Source organism: Aythya ferina (assembly GCF_964211825.1).
Source record: "Aythya ferina genome assembly, chromosome: 10".
Lineage (NCBI taxonomy): Eukaryota > Metazoa > Chordata > Aves > Anseriformes > Anatidae > Aythya > Aythya ferina.
In genome coordinates this window covers 14,838,255-14,859,939 of record NC_140306.1, presented here as the reverse complement: position 1 = coordinate 14,859,939, position 21,685 = coordinate 14,838,255, and the positions used below count along the sequence as shown (strand labels likewise).

Below are 21,685 nucleotides of genomic sequence, written 5' to 3'. Positions count from 1 at the left end.
TTATTGATGTTAGCAGACACCTGCTATCATGATGCAGCTGGATCAGCAGGGAAATTTAGTACAAAATAGCTTGCTGAAACCAGGCAACAAATGTAAATGGCATCTTCTTACATCTTCTTAATCTTCATGGTGCTGGAGAATTTTCCTGGTACCCAGCAGTAAATACTCCATGCATCACAGCTGCAGCATTCTTCCAAACGTCCTTTCTTCCTTTTTACAGTGCTTTTTTTTTTGTTCTTTTTTTTTTTTTTTTTTTTTCTTCACATGATCTCAAGCTCTATCTGCAGGTAGTGTCACTGACATTGGTTGGAAGATTTCCCGCGAAACCAAGGTCACTGAGATGATGGTGTTTTGGTCTCTGTGAGCTTCTGCAGAGTCTGAAGTGTAGCACTAGGTTTCCTCATGGACAGTTCCCAAAACAGCAATTTATTTATTTATTTATTTATTTATTTATTTATTTATTTGTGGGCAAAACAGCTGGGTGGATTTGGAACTGCCAGGCCTGCAGCTGCTGGGTGATCTACCTGGGGAAGCTGGCTTGAAGTAGAGTGCCAGGGAAGCTCGGAGACTTCAGCTCATCAGCAACCCTGCCAGGGGCTTGGTCTTCCAAGCCTGTATGTTGCAAACGTTCAGTGAAACCCAGACCACAAGCAGGGAAAGAGTCTTTTGGCTGGGGAGCTCTTGGTACCTGAGGATTTCGAAAATTTTGACGTGATTTGAACAAAACATTTTTTTTTTTAACGGTTACTTAAGCATTCCCTGAGATGCTGAACGACCACCATGGTTTTGACCAACTTAAGTTACATTTTATCTGAGGTCTTGGGATACATAATTACATAAATGATGGATTTTTCTTTGTTGGTTTATCGCCTACTGGAGTAAGTTGTGTTTTCAGGTAAGTTAAGCTTAAATTTTACTCACAGTCAATGAAGTGCCTTAAGTAAGGTGCTTTTTGAAAGAGAAAACAGATGATAACAGATATTTCTGTTTTGGCAGTCCATCTAGTCACTTTTCTACATTGCTGCATGACTGAGTTTCCTTAAAAAAAAATCTGGTTGTGTATTATTTCCCCCCCAACTCCATCCCTGGAAGCAGATGGTGACCCGTGTATGACCAGCCCTGGCTCCCTAGCATCTTGTCTGAGTAGACCTGGCTGCCAGGTGAAGTCTGACTTGGATGTCATAGGAAGCAGAGATTTTTCACATCTAGTGATTTTTGTCTTTTCTTTGTCTTTTGTTTGCTTCATTGTATGTTTGGAAGAAGTTCATTTCTGCCCCATCAGTAGCAGGCTAAAATAGTTCTACATGTGCTGCGGGAGTTGCAGCAGGTTCCATGGTAAAATTGTGTTAACACCGTGAGTGTTTTAACCTCTTAAATTTTACCTGCTGATCCTGGATGCTGTGAGGGGGGTTGTCACACTTAGTATCTGTTTGGACACTCTCTCTCATCTGTGCTTTGGATTTTTAAATACTTTTGTGATGTTTCCATCTCTTGTCCCTGCAACATCCCAGCCCTGTGCTTGGGGTGCCTGTGCAGAAAGGCATCCATCCCTGCTGGCACAGTCAGGTCCAAATGCAAGGATGTTTCTGGGCCTTCCCTGGAGTGTTCCTATGTGTCTGATAAACCATGTTGGTAGGCTTCTTCGTGAAAATACAGTGCTCAGTTCACACTTTCAAGTTGGCACACGCCTACTACCCTTGAAGGCAGGAGGTTGCCGGCCGGTTGAAGTCAATCGCGAGTCAGCTGGAATGTACCAGCAGTGGTTTTCTCCCTTCCTGTCCTCACCCAGAATTTACATTGGAAGGTCATGTTACTGTTGTTTCCCCTTCTCTCTTCCCTGTCAGACAAGGTCATTTCTGAAGCCAACGACCAGTTAAGTTTTAATTCTGCAACCATGGAAAATTATTATTAGAGGGGACAAGCTTCCATGTGGATGATTAACTGGTACATCCGATGACTGGTTACATTTTAACAGGCTCCTTTTGCACAACTCCTTTCACCTGTAGCAAACCTGAATTTCTATGAAAATGGATTTCCCATGTGCTGTAATAGATCCAACTCTTCATTAGGACATAGCAACACCATTCAGTCCTGGCAGGAAAAACTGATGCAAAGAGGAAGGAAATAGTCCTATGATAAGAAACTCGTGGGAGCTTTCCCTTGCAGTCTCAGTGCTGTCCCTGCTCCCACTCCCTTGTTGCAGCTGAGAGAGCTTGCTTCATTTTCTGTTGCCAGGACTAAGAGAAGAATTGCCCTGAGAGTGTTATAGCCTCTTATAACCCTTAACTAGTGAAAGTGTCAAGGTGTATTAGAGCCACGCCTGCCACCGCGTTGGCTCAGGTTTTGGAGTAGCTAAGAGCAAGGCCAGGTTTCTATGAGATGTAATTCTTCAAGGAGGAGAGCACGGAGAACTACCGCTGTGCCAGGGGGAATAAAGTTAAGGCTGGGTTATAGCAGCATGGCCTGAATTGATCCTCCCGGTATTGCATTTTGGAGATGTTTTCCGAAAAGAATATGTATTGAGGCTGTATGTTTTTTTGGTGTGGAGCATGCACGCAATATTTCAAGTCTTGCCATCTGAATGAGCTGCAGGGCGTGAATGTTTCCTTCCTAATAAAGGAGAAAGATGGCTGACAAACCAAAGGGGAATACAGCAATGCAGTGAAACCTTACTGAGGGAAAAACACTGGCACTAGGAGAGCCTTTCTAGTAAGCCCATTCATTGCTTTATGTAAATATTGCATTCATCTTTCCCTCCTGGCTTCTCTTTGCTGTGGCTTGAAAGGTGCATTGAGAAAACCCAAACCATCTTGCTCCCACTTGAAATGCAGCAGGCGCCGATGTGGTTAAGGCGATTCAGAGCCGGTCCTCAGCTGTCAGCCACTGGCAGAGGCACTGGTATCTGTGGAGCTCTGCCTACCTGTGTCAGCAGAGCGTCTGGCACAGAGCTGTCCTCTCCTGTTCAAAAACCTGCCGAAGGAGAGGGATCGTGGATGGCTGTCTCTGTGCCAGCTCCATGCAGCTGCACCTATCCTGCTGGTGGGTGCCTCTCCTGGCTCCCCCAGCTGTGGGTCTTGGATGTGCCTGGGCTGGCAGCTGTTGTCCACACTTGCCCGTGGTGTGGTCCAGAGCCTGTGTGGGTGCACAAGGAGCAGCAGACTTTGCCTCGCTGGCAGTGTCCGTGGGGTGAGAGGCAGAGGCAGCACGCAGCCCTGTCCTCGGCATGCTTCCTCAAACTCAATTATCTTGTCTGTCCGAGATGATCCCTTCCATCTCGTGTACAGCTAAGGGCAGCAATTGGCCTTTGATTTATTTATGGCACTTTCACTTTTGTTCTCTTTCCCCTATTAGCAGTAAGGGATAAGTTCTGCTCTTGGCTTAATGTGGGTATCTGTGAGCAGGCTCACGCCCGTGCACTCCAAGGCTGTTTTTAAGAGCTAGCTGATAGCAGCGCTGTGGTGTGAACCTGATAAATCTTTAAAGAGAAAGTGAGGGCTGCACACAGAGGCCTGGCATTAGCTTCTACTGACACTGATAGGAATTGGTGGTGACTGTTTCAGTGCGGTATTAAAGGGTATCTAAAATCCAACTCTGCCTGAAGGGCTAATCTTGTGAAGTCCCACTGAATGGCGTCTGAGACAGGCTTGACCAGGGGAGGCATTTACATTTGTCCCGCAGGGTGTATCTGCCATCCCATAAATAGCTGTGAGTCAAAGCTTTGACAGTGCAGTACGCACACCTCATACAGAAAGCACTGCAAGCTGGTATCTCTGCTAATGGCTGGGTGGCTGCTAATTGTGACCTGCAGCACCAAAAGCCTCTGGCAATCATGAATCTCGTGACATGGAGTTTTTCCTTTTTCTTTCTAACCACTTGAATGGAAACAGGGGTTCTTTTTTAATGACTTGATCCCCATTCCCAGGCCTTGTGATGAAATCTCAGCTGCTCTGACCCAGGACCAGGGGAGGAGCCAGTGCTGGCTGACACTTTGCTCCTGCTGGAGGTGATGTCCTTGTCCTGCTGGGGACGGGCTGGGGCATGGGACCAGAATTGTTCCCCTCCCACTGCAGTGTCATTGCCCTCATTGACTGCTGTTCCAGTTCTGTAACTGCTTCTGAGAAGTTGTAGACGATGATGCACTGGCTTTTATGCCTGGGAAAACACGGGCAAAATGCAGGATGTTGGGCATAGCCAAATGCCTCTCTCTGCTAGGGCCAGCAAGACAGGGGCTCTGAGAAGAATTATCACAGAATAAACCAGCTGCTACATCTGGGATTGAAATTGGGAAGAAATGGCCCTGAAGATCTTTTTCATATCTGAACTGGAAGCTGCAAAAGTTCGAGGAGGTGTGAATTGGTTGAGCCATCTTTGGACCGCTGTGGCTCCAGCAGTGGTGCTGTAGCAGCGGCAGCATGTGGGCATTTTCGCATTTTTCACGTTTTCTAACCTTGTCCTCCGTTACTCCACTGGGACGTGCTCATTCCCCCTTTCCCTGCTCCTGTCAGCCTTCTGCCTTTTCAAATGCAGAGCATTCATATAAAGAAATTAAAAAAAAAAAAAAAAAAAAAAAAGCTTCCAGAACTGATTTTATGTGACAGATATTACTGTCAAAGTTAGGAAGATGGCCCAAAGGCTAACTGAGCTGGAGAGAAATTGAGTGTAAGCATTTTTCAGCGCAAAGTGATCTTGCGTGACCTGGAGTGTCATTTTCACAGCAGCCTCCCTTATGTCTGGAAGAGAGACAGGATTTATTGGGGACACAGGGGGACGCCAGTGGGAGCAGCAATTTGGACTGTGCTTTTCAGTTGTGATTACTGAAGTCCCTTGATCTGTTGGTCCTGCTTGGATGAAGGCACTGCTCCTGTTAGGATTTTCCTGGTTTAGGAATCCTGTCTGCATTATACCAAATGTTTCCCTAAGGGGGGACTGGATGTGGTGTATTCATACGCAGTTGAGACCCATCCAGCCAGCTTAATTCCAGTATTTCACCAAGGTTATATAGAAAGCTGGCAGCCTGCAGTTACAGCCAGCAGACACCCAGGAAGCTATTTCCCATAGAATTCCCAAAATTTGCTGAGCCTGAATTGCTCTGGTTTTCTACAAAAACTGGGGAGCTGTCTTTGTTACCAGCTGTGTGGCTCTGAACCTGGTTGCACCAGGAGGGGCTTGCCCAGATCTCCTCCTTTTCCTGCTAGTTTGGTTGCGAAGCTGAAGCAATGTTTGTTTTTGTAGTACTAGCCCAATTTCACGTGCTTAAGCTGAAGGCTATTGGTGGGGATACCTGGGCACTGAAATTTTATGGTTGATATTTCAGTGTATGCTTGCCTGCTTCATTACATTGTTTTATTATGCCTGTGCAGTTTGTAAAGGGGCAGGGGATCCCCTACGAAGGAACGTAATGTGAATGTTTATATACCTTCTAGCTTCAGCCTCAAGGAAATCCAAATCGTGTCACTGTTATTTAAGGGCAGCAGTGAAGAATCAGCCTTAGAAAACTCAGGGAGGCGTTAAGCAAACCTTTCCCAGTTTTGATAATGAAACTGCAAGGAGATAATTCATAAGCATGAGGGATGTGCTCTGGAGCCTGTGCCAGCAGTCCCCAGCTAGCGACAGTGCTGGGGGGCCAAGCTGGTGCCTGCAGGACCTGTGTGCTCATGGTCTGCCCCTGCCATGAGTGCTGGTGGGGACAGAGGGAGCTCAGGAGGCTGGGATGCTGGAGGCTGCAAGTGGGGCAAGAGCATTACAAGCAAGCAGATAATGTCTGGGGGAGAAAAGCCAATTCCAGGGAACAGGGAGCAGCGAGACCTGCCGAAGAAGCCTTGTGGAGGCAGTTTTGGCAGCGTTTCTAGGAGGTGACTGATCACAAAGCTCTGATGACAGCCTTTTTCCAAGGCTTTTATGGACAATGCAGTTTAGTGTTGCAACAAAATTGGACTCTGAAATGCTCTGTGCAGCCTCTCTGTTGGCAGCCACATCATCCCAATCAATAACATCAGTCCATCAGCCTTCTAGAAGCACTTAATGGCTCAGGCACAATCAGCCAATTTCAAAAACAGAATGTTGCAAGTTTAATAGCGATCGGTCCTGTCCCTGCTGGTGCGAACTGAACCTCAGCTGGCATCACTGGGCTGTGCTGCTCTGAGCGAACTCAGAGACATGATGCGAAAGTTTTCTTGCAAACCCACTTCAGGAGATGCTTCTGCTGGTTCCAAGGGACCATCTCCATCTTGAATATAAATGCAGAGGTGACTGCTAGTTAAGTTTATGAGTGACTAAATCATACAACCCTGCTCAGGTCTGAGACCTCTGCAGGGCCAGGGCATTGCTCCTGCTCCACAAAGCCACGAGGAGTCCATCTCCTTGTCATCACTGTTTGAACCCTATTTTGAAAAACACAATGTGCCTCCTGCCTTTCAAGGTGTTCTGTACATGAAAGTCAACTTGTAGGCACCCAGAGGCAGTGGCTTCAGACCTGAGAATTTGTCTAGAAAACGGAAACCAAAACAGTGAGGCAGTTGGAAATGGTGTAAAGAGGCAGCTTTGAAGATAGGATTTTATCTTTAAAAAGTATGTGTGGGGAGGAGAAAGCATGTGACTATGATGAACAGATGTAAGGAGGAGAAGCCTCTAGCATTTGTATTTGCAGCCCTTCCTTCTTTTTTTTTTTTTTTTTTTTTTTTTGCCAGTATCTTTTTGCCAGTATCTGTCTGGAAGGAGGCGGATTAAAACAGAAACCGTGTAGTTATTTGTTTTTAAAATATTTTAATTGTTAGCTCAAAGGTTGGGAGAGCCCTCTGTTGGCCTTAAGCCACGTGTTTGGGGTTGGTTTTCCATTGGGGGTGGCAGGGAAGCATAACTATTATTTTTTTTTCCTTCACTGAGGTGAGACTTGTTGGAGAAATTCCTCCGATATGAAACTGCCATGGGCTTGGTTCGGTTACACTGGGAAGGAGCATCTGTGGTGTACAGGCACTGGGCAGAATTCGCAGCAGGCCCTTTGCAGCGATGTCTCTGTTATGTTCAGCGGCCACGTGGGGATTTCACAATTATTGCAGAACATAACTCAGAGCGCTGAAGTGAGCTGGTAAAATTATTTTATAAATCTTTCCGAATACAAGGGACAAAAAGAAGGGCAGTGCACTCGGGAGACTGACTGCTGAGCGTTGAGGGCACGTGGTTTATCTCCACCGAACAAAGTTCTACGTCAAAACCTGCATGCATCAGCACAAGAAGCATCAGAAGTACAAGAGCCCTTGATGACTTGGCCAGCAAGCCCTGTAGTCTAGGCAGTGTTTTCTTTTAACTCTCTCGTGACGGGTCCTGCTGTTGGTTCTGCAGAAATGATGTGGAGTTGAGCACAGCAGTTCTGCTCTTTCAAATGACCATTGCTGGAAGTGCAGCTGCTTGCCCTGGGCTCCTCTGGAAGCCAGGCTTGGTGTCCCTGCTTCCCCCGTGGCAGGGTCGGGCTGTTCTGCTGGGGTCAGTCCTGGTGTGTGCTGGAGGGACGCCCCCTTTTCCATTGGGAAGAAGGGTGGTGGATTGATACTGAATTTGAGGCCACCTCTCTATCTTCCCATCACTGCATTGGGCAAAGGAAAATACTGGATGCGTCGTGTTTCTTGTCTTCTGAGAGACGTGGTGCCCTGGCTTTGTTTCTGTGGTGTCAGAGTTCTTGTTTATAGCTGGTACCGTGTTGAAATTTGCTGGATAACAAAGTTGTTAAAATACCGAGTTCCCTTACAGATACCTTCAAATATCAACTTAACATCTAGTACTGTAAGAGGCAGAGGAGCAACTCTCCCAAGGGAAACAGAATGAGATTCCCGTGCCAGCGTATGAAACACCACATTGTGCAACCCAGACCAAAGACAATGGTGTTACTAATGCAAATCCTAAATTTCAGTGTTTGACCAGACTACAGCCATCTCAAAGCAGACCCAGCAGCACTATGAAGGGCTTTTTGTTTTTTCACCTCCCCCTGCCAAAGCACTTGACCTGGCATTGAGGATGAGGATGCAGAGCCCCCCTAGTCAGGCTGCTGCTAGGTCTAAGCTGGTGGGAAGCCTGACTTCCAGCTGGCCCATTGAAATGGCCAAAGGAGGTGAGACCAAGGCTCATCTCTCAAATTCCAGATGTGCAGTGGTGAAGTGGTACTAGACCCAGGAGGTGGCTGGTGCAGAGCAATTCCTCCCTCAACACTCTTCCATTTTCCCTCAGACAGTTGTTTAAAGATGTCCAGAACCATAGCCTATACCCAATGGACTTTTTGTCCATGCATTAAGTTGGTGTAAAAACCAGTTCTGCCCTTCGCTACAGCTCCTGGCACACAGTTGCACAATCCCCTGTAGGTGAAAACACTGCTGGTGAAGCTGCAGCTATTTCTCCTTGTAGAGCAAACCACACCCCAAGACCTTGTTTATAACCCAACAGGAGGGACCACATTTGAAGACTGTTTCATGGCAACTGAAATCATAATTAGCACAGCTATCTTCATATGTTGCAAGATAATTTCTCTTCTGGAGGGGGTGGACATTAAGGTATATGTAAATAATCAATTAAAATGAAGGTTTTGTTACTGGCTCGCTCTCTAGCTGCCCTTTTGTAGGCAAACTTGGGTAATGTACCTTCTGGCTGGGCGTAAGCTGCTGGTGCAGTGCAGCAAAGGCAGCTGTGCGGTCCCTCGAGCAAGGGTGAGAGCAAAAGTGCATGACAGCACCGCAACCTTTACAGGATTAGCTGTAATTACAGGCTGCCGTTCTTTGTCAGAGCAGGAGGAAAAATCAAATATTTACTGCTGGGGATAAATGGGGAAGCAAGAGCTGTGTGTGTGCGCTCAGAGGGTGGGCCTGGTGCTGCACATGAGAGGCTGGAGCTGAAAGGTGGCAGCGCCTGCTGCTGCTGCTCGCTGTCAGCAGGTGAAGGAGACCCTGGCAGCCGTGTGCATGGGCTCAGAGCTGACAGCACGCCGTGGCTGAACTTGGAGGTTTCTGTATTTTTAGCGTCGCTGATGACAGAGATACCAACAGCAGAATGATCCCAGCTACCTTCAAGTGAGAAATTATTCACACTCTGTAAAAATAAAGCTTGATGCAAGCAGCTCTGTCTGTTCTGAAATAACTGCAGCTTGTGAACTTCTAAGTGTCCCTGTTTTTTAGTTCCTTAGAGAAGGGAAAACTTGCGGTGTTTCGCTCTTAGTCTGGATTGCCTGTTCCTGGTCAGCTCTCCTGAAAAGCATTTGGTGTGTGTGTCCTTGTTTTGCTCAGGCCTGGCACCAAAGCTGAGCATTAGGAGAATTTAAAGGCAACTTGGATCCACTTTGGTATCCCCAATACTGAAATGAATTTCTCTCTTCTCCATTTCAGCTAAATGTTGGTCCCTTTGGTAAAGAAGCCTGAAAGAGGTAATGCCAGGCATGTGCTCCCCTCTGACCGTTCCCCTGATGCGTAATCAGAGAGACAGCATGAGCTTGTGATACCAGAGCATCTTGTCCCTGCCCATCTGCTCTGGATGCTTTTTGAGGCAGAGATATCTATTTCCAGACAAGTGGCACTTGGTTTCAGTGGGAGAATCTGGATCTTTTGCAAAAGGTTTTACACAGACTTGAAATGAAGAAGGAGGAGGGAGGGTGAGTGGGGGGAAAGAAATCTATTTTAGTAATGCTTGATGTTTATAAAGTCTTATAATATTTCAACAAATGGCATGCGCATGCCATACAAAGACAGCTGTGGAAACAACCTTCTTCAAGAGAGTTGGTACTTCTTTTAATTAATTATTTGGGCAGTGTAAAAGGACATTCACATAAAAAGCCAGAAATGCATCATTTTAGCAGCACAGAACACTGTCACTAGTTCTCTGCACTGCTGAAAGTTCTTAGGCCTGTCTAAACCCTTCTCCTTGCGGCACCTTGCTTATGCCAGGTCGCTTCCCCGGGGCTCCATCGGTGCAGCAGGACAGAGCTGCCCTGCTCCAAACTTCTCTTTTAGACCTTATGAAAACTGGCATCAGCCCATGACTACGCTGTGGCCGCGGAGGGCTGGGGCTGAATGAACACACAGCATTGGTGTGGGTGAACTGGTGGCTGTTGGCCCACAAAGGCCCTGGTGTTGCTGCTCCTACAGACCCCTATTCCCTCTTCCTTCCCTGTCCCTAACTACAAGAGCCAAGCTTTGCTCAGAGGCCAAAGTGGTCTTTTAACAGCGTGTGGTTGTAGTGGTGCGAGGTGTGGATTTTAATAACGACATGCCTCAGTCACCTCTAGTCCTGAAGATTGCATATCTTCATTAAAAACCTTTGCGTTTCTAGAGTTGAGAGACTGTAGAAATAAAGGTATCGGCTGAAAATGAAGTTACATTTTCGTGCAGGGGGAAATAGATTCTCCCGCACAGCTGATTGCCCTCCTACCCCATGCTTGCGCCGAGCATGGAGCTGCTTTGTGCGTGTTCATGCAAAAGGCAGATGAAATGACTCAGCTCCAGGAGTCAACGAAAAGCTTAAACAACAGTTGCAATATGGTAGAAAACCTTGTATGTGGACTTTCCACTTTCCAACTACTTACAACCTTTCATACAGTCGTATACATGGCTTTATCAGACAAAAACCTGAAGCAGGAATCCAGCTTGTTAACAGAATCACTTGGGTTGCAAGTGATGTTTCTTCCTTAATTTTACAAGCTTGATCACCTCTTTTTAAATGACAACATTTATTCCTAGAAGAGCTGATGGAGATGTTGGCCACATTACTGATTTATGCTTTGGATATCACCAAGCTGTGTTTGTGTTAAGGAATGAGCTGTAAGCAGGGAAGTGGAAACTGTGGCTTAAAAGGTGAATATCCTCTGGATATTTAGGCATAGGTCTGAGGTCACAGCTTAAAATTAGTATTAACAACTCCTAGAAGTCTGCAGGGGTGTGTGGTTCCCTTCACTCCCTTTTTTTTGTATTTTTTTTTTGTTTTGTATTCCTAATTCAGTTGAGTAAACCATTGCATGGTTGGCACTCCGTTGAGGACAGCTTGGGGGACTGGCTGAGTGAGACTACATCAGGTCAAACTTGAGATGCATCTGCAGCATGCATCATTTATTTGTCATTTGATTGACTGGAGTTATTTACTGGTCGTGTTGAGTCCTTCCTCTATTATATGCTGCTCCGCAAGAGGAAGGATAATGCAAATGTATGTTGTGGACTTGTTCCAAGCCATACGGACATGAACATTTCTTGTTGAAATGCTAGTCTCATTTGGGTGGCATAGCAGAGGGTTAGGCTGTAGAAAAAAAAATCTATTTTTTTTTTAAGATATAATCTCGTAATAGCTGAAAAGTCCAGCTTGAGATAGTTACTTGTTTTGGAAAATCGTAACACAAGGAGCTAAAACTCAACCAAGTTGTGTGCAGTGGAAAACAGAGCTGGATGCTGAAAGGTCCTGGGCAGACTGTGCCAGGAGAGCAGTAACATAATCCGTAATGTAAAGTACATATTATGTAAACATAACATTTACTGTAATGTAAAGTATAGCTGAGAGTTCGAGATAGGTACAGAGGGAGAACATTTAGCAGCCTCTAGTATGTTTACTTTGGAGAAATTGCAAATGGATGTTGGAGAACCAGCTTCATGACTGGTGTTTAGATTAGGAAGCCAGGCAGCCAAATATTGCTGTAGAAAATGCTGAAATGCCAAGACCCTCAAACATTGAGGCCATGTTGTTTTAGGAACCTAAAGGACAACGAAAACCAAACAGATATCTGGATGCCTTCTTTACCTAAGAATACAACTTTTAAGGGTCTTAGGAAAATAAAATCCAGGTATATTGTTACCTGGGCTGTTCTTTTCCACTAAGATTCCTTTAAAATGCTGTCACTTGGTTGAAATAATATGAGTGTTTTCAACATCTTCATAGACAGAAATCCATGGCCTTTCTCCTTCACCAAATCACTTCTGTCTTCTGAGCTACTTATTTCTTCAACAGTTGATATTTTAGCTTCTCCTCTGTCTCTTCCACCTGTAGGCTCAGTGGTATTCCTGAGCAAGTTAGTTGCACATCTGCAAGGAATTTCAGGGCTGTGAACCTTCAGTAAGGCTCTGTTACCTCTCCTGGGGCATCTACGTGGTTGGGAGAGCTTGGAGTGGGAGAAGAAATCTGGGTGCGTAGCTGTGTAATTGAGTTTCTGAAGGGCTGCTTGGAACCAGAGCCAGGCTGATGAGGAAACAGCAATGGGTGCCTGGCTCCAGACAGTCCTGTCAGCTCAAAAATGATAGTTAGGATGGCTGTTACCACAGGAAAGGTTAAATATGTTGTCTTTTCTTTCATTACACTGCCCAGTGAAAGCTACTGAATGAAGCCAGGAAAGCTTGTCTACGTCCTTCATGATAATGGAGCACAAACATTGCTTTGGGTAGAGCCCTGTAATCACCTGGGAGGAAAGAATTAAAACATCTCAGGTATGTTCTAAGAACAATGTAGTCTTTAAACCTCACCGTAAATATAAAACAACAGAAGTGGGTTTCTTCACAACCACCTTTATAAGCCTCATATTCAAATATTGTGACCAATGATTGAATGGATTGCGAAGTTGACAGGAGGCAAAATATTGACTTACCTTAGCAGTGTATTAGCCCTAGCCAGCCCCAGAAATGCCTGTCTTCTCATTCTGCTGTCCTGAAGCAAGTCTGCATGTTGGGGAAGACACTCCTGGCCCTGTGGCATCCTCCTGAGTGATCAACTGATGTTCTGAGAGTGTAAATATCACAAGATTTGGAATACAATCTGGAAAGTTAAGTTAGAGCTTGTTACGCGGTCGGTGCCAGCCCTGCTCAGGCATCCTGCTGGGTGGCTTCTGCCTGGTCCCTGGCTGGGCAGAGACAAGATTGCACTCAGCTTTTGGCAGGATGCTGGTGCAGGCATGGCCTGGCGCTCTGAGGCTGCACAGGCGGTAATCTAGACACAGATGGATTTCAAAGGAGCCTCCAGGCGGGAACATTGCTGCTTCTCCGATGTGAGTTAGTTGGCTAGCGTGACAGGCAGCTCTCTGGTATGACAGCAATTAAAGCCATAGAAATAGGATGCTCATAGAAGTGGCCAAAATAATCAACGCGGTGATTTCACAGCTCAGAGAGTAACTACATGGGCTGCTTTTGGTACCGCATCGATGCGGTGGTGGTACCCTGGCCTGCCATCACCACGACGTGAAGATCAGTGGCATGTTTTCTGGGAAGTCTCACGCTGCCTGCTCTTCTGCTTGGGCTCTGCGGTTGTCCTTGCTGGCTTGAGCTCTTGCTTTTCATTTTTTGGGGGACAGATGCACTGGTATTGGGAAGACCTGAGAATTGCTTAATTTAGACTTCTTCAGTTTGCTTTTTGTCTGTGTGTGGAAACTGGTCTATTCTAGCCCTATCCTGGCTGGATCTCCTTTTGAACTGATGTTCAGACACACATGAGGCCAGCGAGGGAGTATTTGCCAAACAGAAGTTGGGCAAGCCACAACGGGCTGGATTTGAGTGAGCAAAGTAAAAAATGAAAATTACAGGAATGTAATTTTGAATGTCTCAGTGAGTCACAATCTGTTTGTTAGCAACAAAACACTGTTTGGAGATCGGCTGGGAAGAGGAGTAAGAGACAGATCACATGGCCTTTGCTCATGCTGAGCAGCCCATCGTCCTGCTGTGGGACTCCAAAAGATTTGTGTTGTCAGACAGGAGGCGTGATGGCAGAGAGGTGTGCAGAAAGAGGGAAGGAATCGAGTATATTGCCTGGGGCTTGCTACACCTAAGTCAGGGCACAGTTCTGCTCCATTCTCTTTTCTAGATCAGTCTGGTGCTTAAAGAGGTGGGTACACTGCTGTCTAATCTGGAATAAGTTTTACTTCAATATTAACCTGAAAGTAGATAGGAAGGCAAGCCCTGTCCACATGAAGGCAGCTTTGTTGTTTAGTCTTTAATAATCATCTTATTTTAACAGAGAGGCCTAATATCGGTGTGATGATTAATTTCTGACTGTTGGATTACTGAATGTTATTCATTTAAAAAAAAAAACAACTCAAAGTATTGCTTGTGTTGCCTTAGACAGATTCTCTATGGGGACTTCTGCGTTTGAAGACCCCATTTCCTTGGCACTTTTCAGTGATGACTGTGTCGGAAATAACATTTTAAAAGTGTTTTCCTAGCAGAAGTGACGTGATACTTCTGCCTCCATCCTGGCCTTCTGTTCAGGGACTCTGAGAAAACAGAAGCAGGGCACAGCCCTCTCTCTGTGCCATGCATAGCTGTGTTAGCTCCGAGCACGGGCCTTCTCCATGGCCACCCGGGAATGCGGTTGTTTAATGCGTGCACGGCACTCCCGCCCATCCAAAGCATTTGCTTGGAGCAATTTTGCAAATAGTGAGACTTCAGGGAGCGCAGGGAGCTTTCAGTGACCTAATGAGGAAGGAAGATGCTAATGCCGTAGGTTGGATCCTGTCATTTTCGCTCATGCTCAGAGTTCTGTTGACTGGGAAAAACCAGGGGCTCGGGCATAACCGGGCCACGCTGCTAGTGATACTCCTGATGGATGTCACATTGCTTTTTGCAGGGTGAGAACTGCAGTGAATTGCAATTGGAGTGACTTTTAATGAGTTCTTTACAAGCTGGTTCATAGTCTCAGTTAAGCAACGCATCCATTATTCATTGGGTTTATGACAGTTCCTGGGGGGCCTAATAAAACTCGGGCTGAATTATGGTGGGCAGCAGAACCCCTGCCCCGATCAGGCTGTGTGGAGAAGCAAGGCAGGCGAGATGGGGAAGGGGCTGGCAGCAGAGCACTGTGTTACAGACTTAGCCCCGTTCTCATTCAGCAGCGCACGGTCGCTGCGCTCTGCCTGCGTTGATGCGGGGGCTGTGTGTGAGAACATGACACAAATGGAGAGCAGAAGATTGCTCTGTTCCAAATTTCCCTTTTTTTTTTTCCCCGTCCTTTCATGCCTGCAATCTAGCTTCTTTTTCTGTCGCAATTTCCAAACACGCCAGGTTGCTTTCAGGGTGAGGCGATTTAGGAAGAGGTGAGCAGAGAGGCCAGCCATGGATGTGAGATGGGCTGGGAGCTTCCAAAGAATGGGTGCACTGGGGGCACTGAGGCTGTCACAGGGCTGTGGTGGTGTTTGTTGTTGTTGATTTGATTTTTGTAGAGAGAGCTCTGAAGCAGACCTGTGGTGTGACTGGGCCTTTTGTAGGGTAGGTGAAAGAAAGCCTGTTTTGGGGAGAGCTGACCTGATGACCCGATGCACATTTTTCACATGCAGGGAGAAATCTGCTCTCCAGCTGATGCAATTCTGGATGAATGGCGAGGAAGAAACATACACTAGCTTTACAGGGGTGTTCCTGGATCTGCTCAGTCCCTTTTGAGAGAGGCTTGGGGTGCAAGCATGGTAGGTGCCCACCCAGCCAAGCTTTCTCCTTGCTTCTACTTCAGAGATGTCCAAGTTCAACTCCCCGCCGCTTTGATCCCATGGCTTCAAAGGTTCAACTCCACTAAACTCTGTCCCATTCTTCTGATTTGGGCACTCTTTCTTAAGGAGGGCTTTTGACATATTTAACCTAAGGACGTTCTGGCTAGTGTCACCGGTAGCCAGATCTGTACTATGTGGCTCCTCGGGTGTCCGTTGTCTACCTTCGTGTTTTACAGAGCCCTCCTGCCTTCACATCTTTCTCACGTCACTAGCTGGGAATTGCTCTTCCTGCCCTAAAAGAGCAAACCTTTGGGACTGCAGATGCGTGCAGTGACAATAAGTCACTCCCTTGGGTACTCTCTGGCCCCTGAGGTGGGCTCGTGGGTGACAGTACCTGGTGGTTGGCATCCTGTGGTCAGCACAGGTTGAGTCAAGTTGTATGCAGCACCCAGTGCTCTTGTGCAGGTGTTAGGGTCAGGACTTGGGGGTGGAGAATGTGTTAATTGTAGGTTGGTGTCCTATGAATTCTTCTAGATGAAGCTGAGACTAAGAGCAGAAGGGGCTTAGCCCCTGCTTTTTTTAATAGGCCCTTTTCTTCTTTCAGTCTGCTGCTAATAAATGTGTGAACTAAAGACAAAGGAAAGAATAAATGAAGAATGACTCCTGTGGAGCCGATGGAAATGGGCAGATGCAAAGCTGGAGGTAACACGAGTGTTGGACTTGTGGGCTCATCTTATCCCAGGTGGACAGGGGCTTTGCCTCCGTTCCTGCTGAACTCATACAGAGAAGATACCTGTTTTCCTCCATTTTAATAGCATCATAACACTGATCTAAACTGGAGCAGTGCACACCTAGAAGTTGTCTTTCCATGGAGAACTTGTTAAAATGTTTTTTATGGAAGTCCTCCCTGCAGCTAGAAACCCTTTCAGAGTTTTTCTTTTTGAGGAGCACCGTCAGTGACTGTGTGAGCCCCTCCACAGCCTGTGCCAGCGCCAGCCTGCCTGCCTGAACGTGGCAACCAGAGGGACTGGCCAGCAAATCCCAGGAACACGGTGCCACCGTGTTGGCTGCTCGCTGCCAACCCCTGTGGAAAGTGCCAGGGGGATATAACAGTGTGACTCACGCTACAGGCTGCTCCCTTTTGTTATGGAAACTGTTGCCAAAGACTGAAAATTAGGCCCATAACAAAATAAATGGGTGATTTGTGTGTGTGTGTATGTGTGCAAACATCAGTTAGCACACCTTTTTAATTTTTTTCTCTATCTTGTGTTTTAGTCTCCTATCTTGTGAACCTTTGGGAACAAAGAAAGGATCTGAAGGACATCTGATTCCCTGCCAACCAAATGTGGTAGCTGCTCACTGTTGGTGCAGATATGAAGATGTGGTGCTTGTACGTCTCGGGACATCACACCTGTGCTACATACTTCAGCTGCCTGGGTAAGCAGCTTCCTTTAATCCACAGAGCCATTACACTCCAGGGTAATAAGGCAAGATACCTGCACTAACAACTATAGGTGGTGGTGCTTCAGCAGGAAATTCTCATCAAGAGCTGCATGCACAGAAAATATTTGAGGGATTTGCAGTTAAAATAGAGGGTTACAGAATCCAGTCAGGAAGGCCAGAGTGAAGGAGGTGAGCAGAGGTCAGGCACGTGGAGAGACGCGTGCTCTTGTACCTCAGAGTGTAGCAGGTGTTATTGTCAGCTCCCTAACAGCAGAGCAGCCTTTCTCTTGAAGGTCAGCCTGTTAAGAGCTGACTTTCTCAAATAGACAAAGATCTTTGCCATGAAGTAAGGCAAACTTCTGCATAAGATGTTCGTTCTATTTCAGGAAAAGAAAATGCTATTTTGAAGTGCTCTTTTGATTGGGTCTGTGTAGTACAGCATCCTGCCTTGGCCGTACAACTATAGAATGGTTTGGGTTGGACTCTGGACCTGCTCCAACAGCTCTGTTTCTGTCTTGTGCTGGGGGCCCAAGAGCACTGGTCACCATTCACTGCTGAGAATTAGGGCTGGAAAGCCTTCACCAAAAACCTTCACCACAGCTCCCCGTGCTTTTGTGTGAGAACTTGTACTAGTTACTTGTATTATATGAAATGAAAAATCTTTTATATCTATTTCCATTTAATGTTGTGACTATCCCTTGCTAAGTGTGTGCGCATAATTCTGGTTAGCAAATATCTCCTTGCTTACAATTTGCTTATCAAAACTAGAAGGAGTCAGAATTGTCTCAGGTGCAATGTATTGGACTAGGTCAGCATTACTCTCTTGCCAGGAGTTTTTCCTGGGCAAATAAAGGATCTAGCTAGCATTCATATAGATTTTTGTTTTGTTTTGGCAAAGCATTAGATGATTTCATATGTACATCTTGCTTGTGGTTGTCATAAGGACTGTTTGGAAGTCTTAGCTCTAAATTGTCTCAGGTAGATGGCTGAAAAAACAGACATCTCTGCTGTTGTAGCTTTAGGATTACATCTCCACAGTTCAAAAGTCCTGTAAGAGTCTTAGATGGAAGATGCTGGACTAGACCTCAGTGGTGTTGCCACCTTTTCTGGGGTGGTTTTGAGATGCCAGTGATACAGACTGGGATGGCACTGATGTGCTCCATTTATTTGCCATCTGCTACACGGCAGGAGCAGCAGGGATTTTCTTCAGAAAGTAGGTTCTCCTTTCAGGTCTCTGTGTTGCTGTTGAAAATATAGAGCATCTCATTTCATTTTTAGAGGGAAATTAACCTAAACACAGGCCTGACTGTGCCATGGCTGCTAAGCTGATGGCCATTGTATTTATCCTTTAAGGACACATTCATGGCAAGCTTCAGTTCAGAGGTCGTCTGCAGCCCGACAATGTTAATAGATCCCACTCTCCACTCCATGCCTTGGAGGAAGGCACAGTCCTCATAATAGGCCAAATTCATGGACTTATATTTGTTCCATAATTATCTCTGGAAAGAAATTTCTCACTGATTAACATATGCTCAGAAGCATTCACAATGAATAGGCCTTATAGTTTTCAGCGTACCGCAGACATTTGGTCGTATCTTCAGCTGGTGAAAACTGGCATCGCTTTGTTGCCTTTCCAAGTCATTTTACAATGAGTGAAGATTGGTCCTTCTGTTCTCCTTCACATGAAGGTCATGTAACTTTTGTGGCTTTGTGCAATATGTTCTTTCTAAAGGAAAATGAATGTATAGTTGTCTTTTATTTTGCAATGATCTTCTAAAGTACCCAGTTCAAAGATTCAGCATGCTTGACACACTTTCCACCCATTTCTTTCAAATTAATAATCCTCTGATGCCTCTCACATGATCTGTTGGTCCTAGCAGGGTTTGAGCTTTGATGGAGGAGGGGTCTTTGAACAAGGGAGGACTGGAAAATCTGGGGAACTTCTGTTTCACAGCCTTTGATACTGTGCTGATACTCTATCCTACTGTTAGGCTGCTTCAGTACTTCCAGTCTCAGGGTCATTTCAGAAAAGATATGGGAGGGATTCTCAGTTGGCTTTTCTGCAGTTTTTGTAGCTGTCTGGGGGGGAATACCATAATAACTTGCCCACCAGGACTCCCAGTACCTTGCTTTCAACGGCATCTGAGGCCAGGATGCTTCAAAAGAGCAGAGCAGAGAACCAGCTCCCCCCGAGAAAAGGTCTCATCCTGAAGCCTTGGTAAGAGGGCTGGCAGGTGGGCATTTTTCCATCCCTCCCTTTCCTCTCTGTGATGATTAAGAGCATCAGCTGCTACTCGCTCTGAGCAAACGTTTAAGAATTTCTCTCACGGATAGCCAAGACATGAGTTGTTCTGAAGGCCGACTGAAACTGGGGATCAGCTTCCTGCACAGTCAGGCCTTGGATCAGATCTCCCTGTATGGCAGGGAAATGTGTCGTCAGCTGGGCATGCTCCAGGCCTGCCTCCAAAGGGTCCCCAAAATGAGAGCTGTTTAGAAGTCTGAGAGAAATTACAGAAACAAACTGACTTGAGAAGGTTTCAGGAGATGAGGTGGAAAAGTCCCCTTTGAATGCTGATAGATTTGGGGCTCCAAAGCCCAGCAGAATCGGTGACAAGAGGAAGAAACAAGCAGATTGGCAAGCAGCAGCAGGAGTCAGATCTGCTTTCTAACATCCTGGGAGTTCTGCAGTGTCTAGGGAGAGCTTGCTTTATCAGCCCTTCCCCTAGCAGGAGCACCAGCAGAGACTTTCTGCTCTGTTTGGCCACGAGTTTTCTCACAATTCCTATGAACTCAGTATCTTGGAGGCCTTTCCTTCCAATTCCCAGAATGCTGAAATCAAACAACTCCCACGGGCACCTGGGCACAAAGCGAGACCACACATGGAGCACAGCCCTTATAAGCTGGGAGGAAATGGCTGCAGATCCCTTCTGAGGCAGGTGCCACTTTCCTTAGTCTGATCTCCAGGAAGGATCACCTTTGAAGGGAACAGGGTGACTGCCCTGTGACACACCAGGCAGCTGTCAGTGCTGTTTCACTTCGAGGCAGGCACTACCTCATCTCAAAGCTCTTGTTTGCACTTGATGCTTCCTCAGACATCCTGAATCACTCTTTACCCGCATTCACCCTGGTTACATCTGTTTTCTCTGTGGTTGTGTGGTGGTTGGGAAAGTCCTCAAGTACAAAGAAAGACAAAACTGGCTTCTTCCTCAAAACTTAGCCCTGCTGTTTTTATAATGAGAAAGCATTTTGGATGTCCCATTCCTTGAGAAAACACAACTGCATGTCAGTCTCAGCATTTCACAGATCTTGAAACACAATGTAGTTTTGCTGTATGCTTGTGGCTGGGGTTCTCCTGGGGTGTTGAACTCCAAGGCATTTAGGACAAATTAGATTTTTATCAAAATGAGATGTCTAGGAGCACCCTCTCAGTCCCTGCCCTGGAAATGGCTGTAGGTCTGTGTCAGCATGAAAGAACAAAATGAACGATTTTATTCTGATTTTCATTTTGAAGGGTGTTTGGGTGTTCAGCTCAACCCTGGCAAAAGTTTGCTGCTTGTTGCTGTCTGTGCATGTGCATGGCTCTGAAACTTGGATCGCTCGATCTTTGCCATTGGTTAGGAGCATGTGCCCAGCTAGCTGTCTGCGTCAGCTGAAATGCATTTACATTTATTTGCAGTAATTTGGTCATGAATTTTGTTTGAGCATTCAATAAGCTTTACAATACTTAAACAGTGAAACCTCTACAAAAGCAACTCTGAAAACTGAGTAAGAAAAATGTAACTGCCTGTAACAAAACCTTCCTGCTGGCAAGCATAAATCAGTGTGTTTTTAGTAGCTTTTGATGAGCATCTTAATGGGGCCTATCAGTTTGACTTCATTTAAATTTTCAGCCATTGTTATATTGCCTCAGTGATCACAGATGCTCTCATGAAGGAGGAAACTTCAGAAAGGCTTAGCATAATATGAGTTTAGCTGGAATTGGAACCTGACAAGAGAGGTGTCTCTGGCATCTGACAAATAAAGTCGGTACTGTACATCTTGCCAGGGTGCACAAAGTCTAGGTCAATGTTTCATCTTGTTTGGCTTCTCACCTATTGATCTTCCCATGTCTCCTACCTTCATTTTCTACCAGTAGGCAACAGCATTCACTCCTGTTGCACCTGATCTAGGAGGCATGGAATAAAAATTCAGACCAAGAGGAGAAACTTAACAAAACAAACAAACAAACAAAAACAACAACAACAACAACAAAAAACCACCACAGCATACGAGCTGATGGCATCAGGATATTGGGACAGTAGAAAAATTGTGCAGCTACCACCACTCTCCTCCTGGTCACATAATTCACTTTCCTCTAGCAGTGGATGTAACACAGCGACTTGAGAGTTTCAACTTCTTTTTTTTGTTGTTGTTTTCACCCTTTTTATTTTGCTCCTGTTTCAAAGCCAACAGTAAAGGGAAAAGGCATCTATGAACATCCTTATGGCTTAGGAACTTGAGGAGGCATAAATTGAGGGCTTTAGGCACTTATCTTCCACCAGCTGTCCCAAAGGCCATTCAAGCTGTAAAGCCCATCCATCACTGTGGCTGCTGACGCCAGTGCCACCGCCAGAGGAAGATCAGTCAGGCTGGATTATCAAAGTCAAAGCCAGAGACAGTTCTTGTGGGAAGCGGTTAGGAAAGTCTCATGTCTTTGCTCCTTACTGCGTAAGAAATAAAAGAGGGATTGTGCATGAGGGTTGGGAGTGCCCTGTTTCTCATTATTGAAACGTGTGGTCTTGAAAGAGAAGGAGGAGCCCCTGTACAAAAGATAAATCACGTTAGTGCTGT

General features: G+C 45.9%; 1 long non-coding RNA gene across 1 annotated transcript in view; it reads left to right on the top strand.

Annotated features, from left to right (window-relative positions):
• Positions 1–21,685, top strand: part of LOC311442057 — a 253,673-nt gene that overhangs the window by 73,967 nt on the left and 158,021 nt on the right. Inside the window, exons 8-11 of the long non-coding RNA XR_014696436.1 lie at positions 12,316–12,434; positions 15,266–15,391; positions 16,017–16,114; positions 16,688–16,849. This is a non-coding gene — a long non-coding RNA (uncharacterized lncRNA). The remainder of the gene's footprint in view (positions 1–12,315; positions 12,435–15,265; positions 15,392–16,016; positions 16,115–16,687; positions 16,850–21,685) is intronic.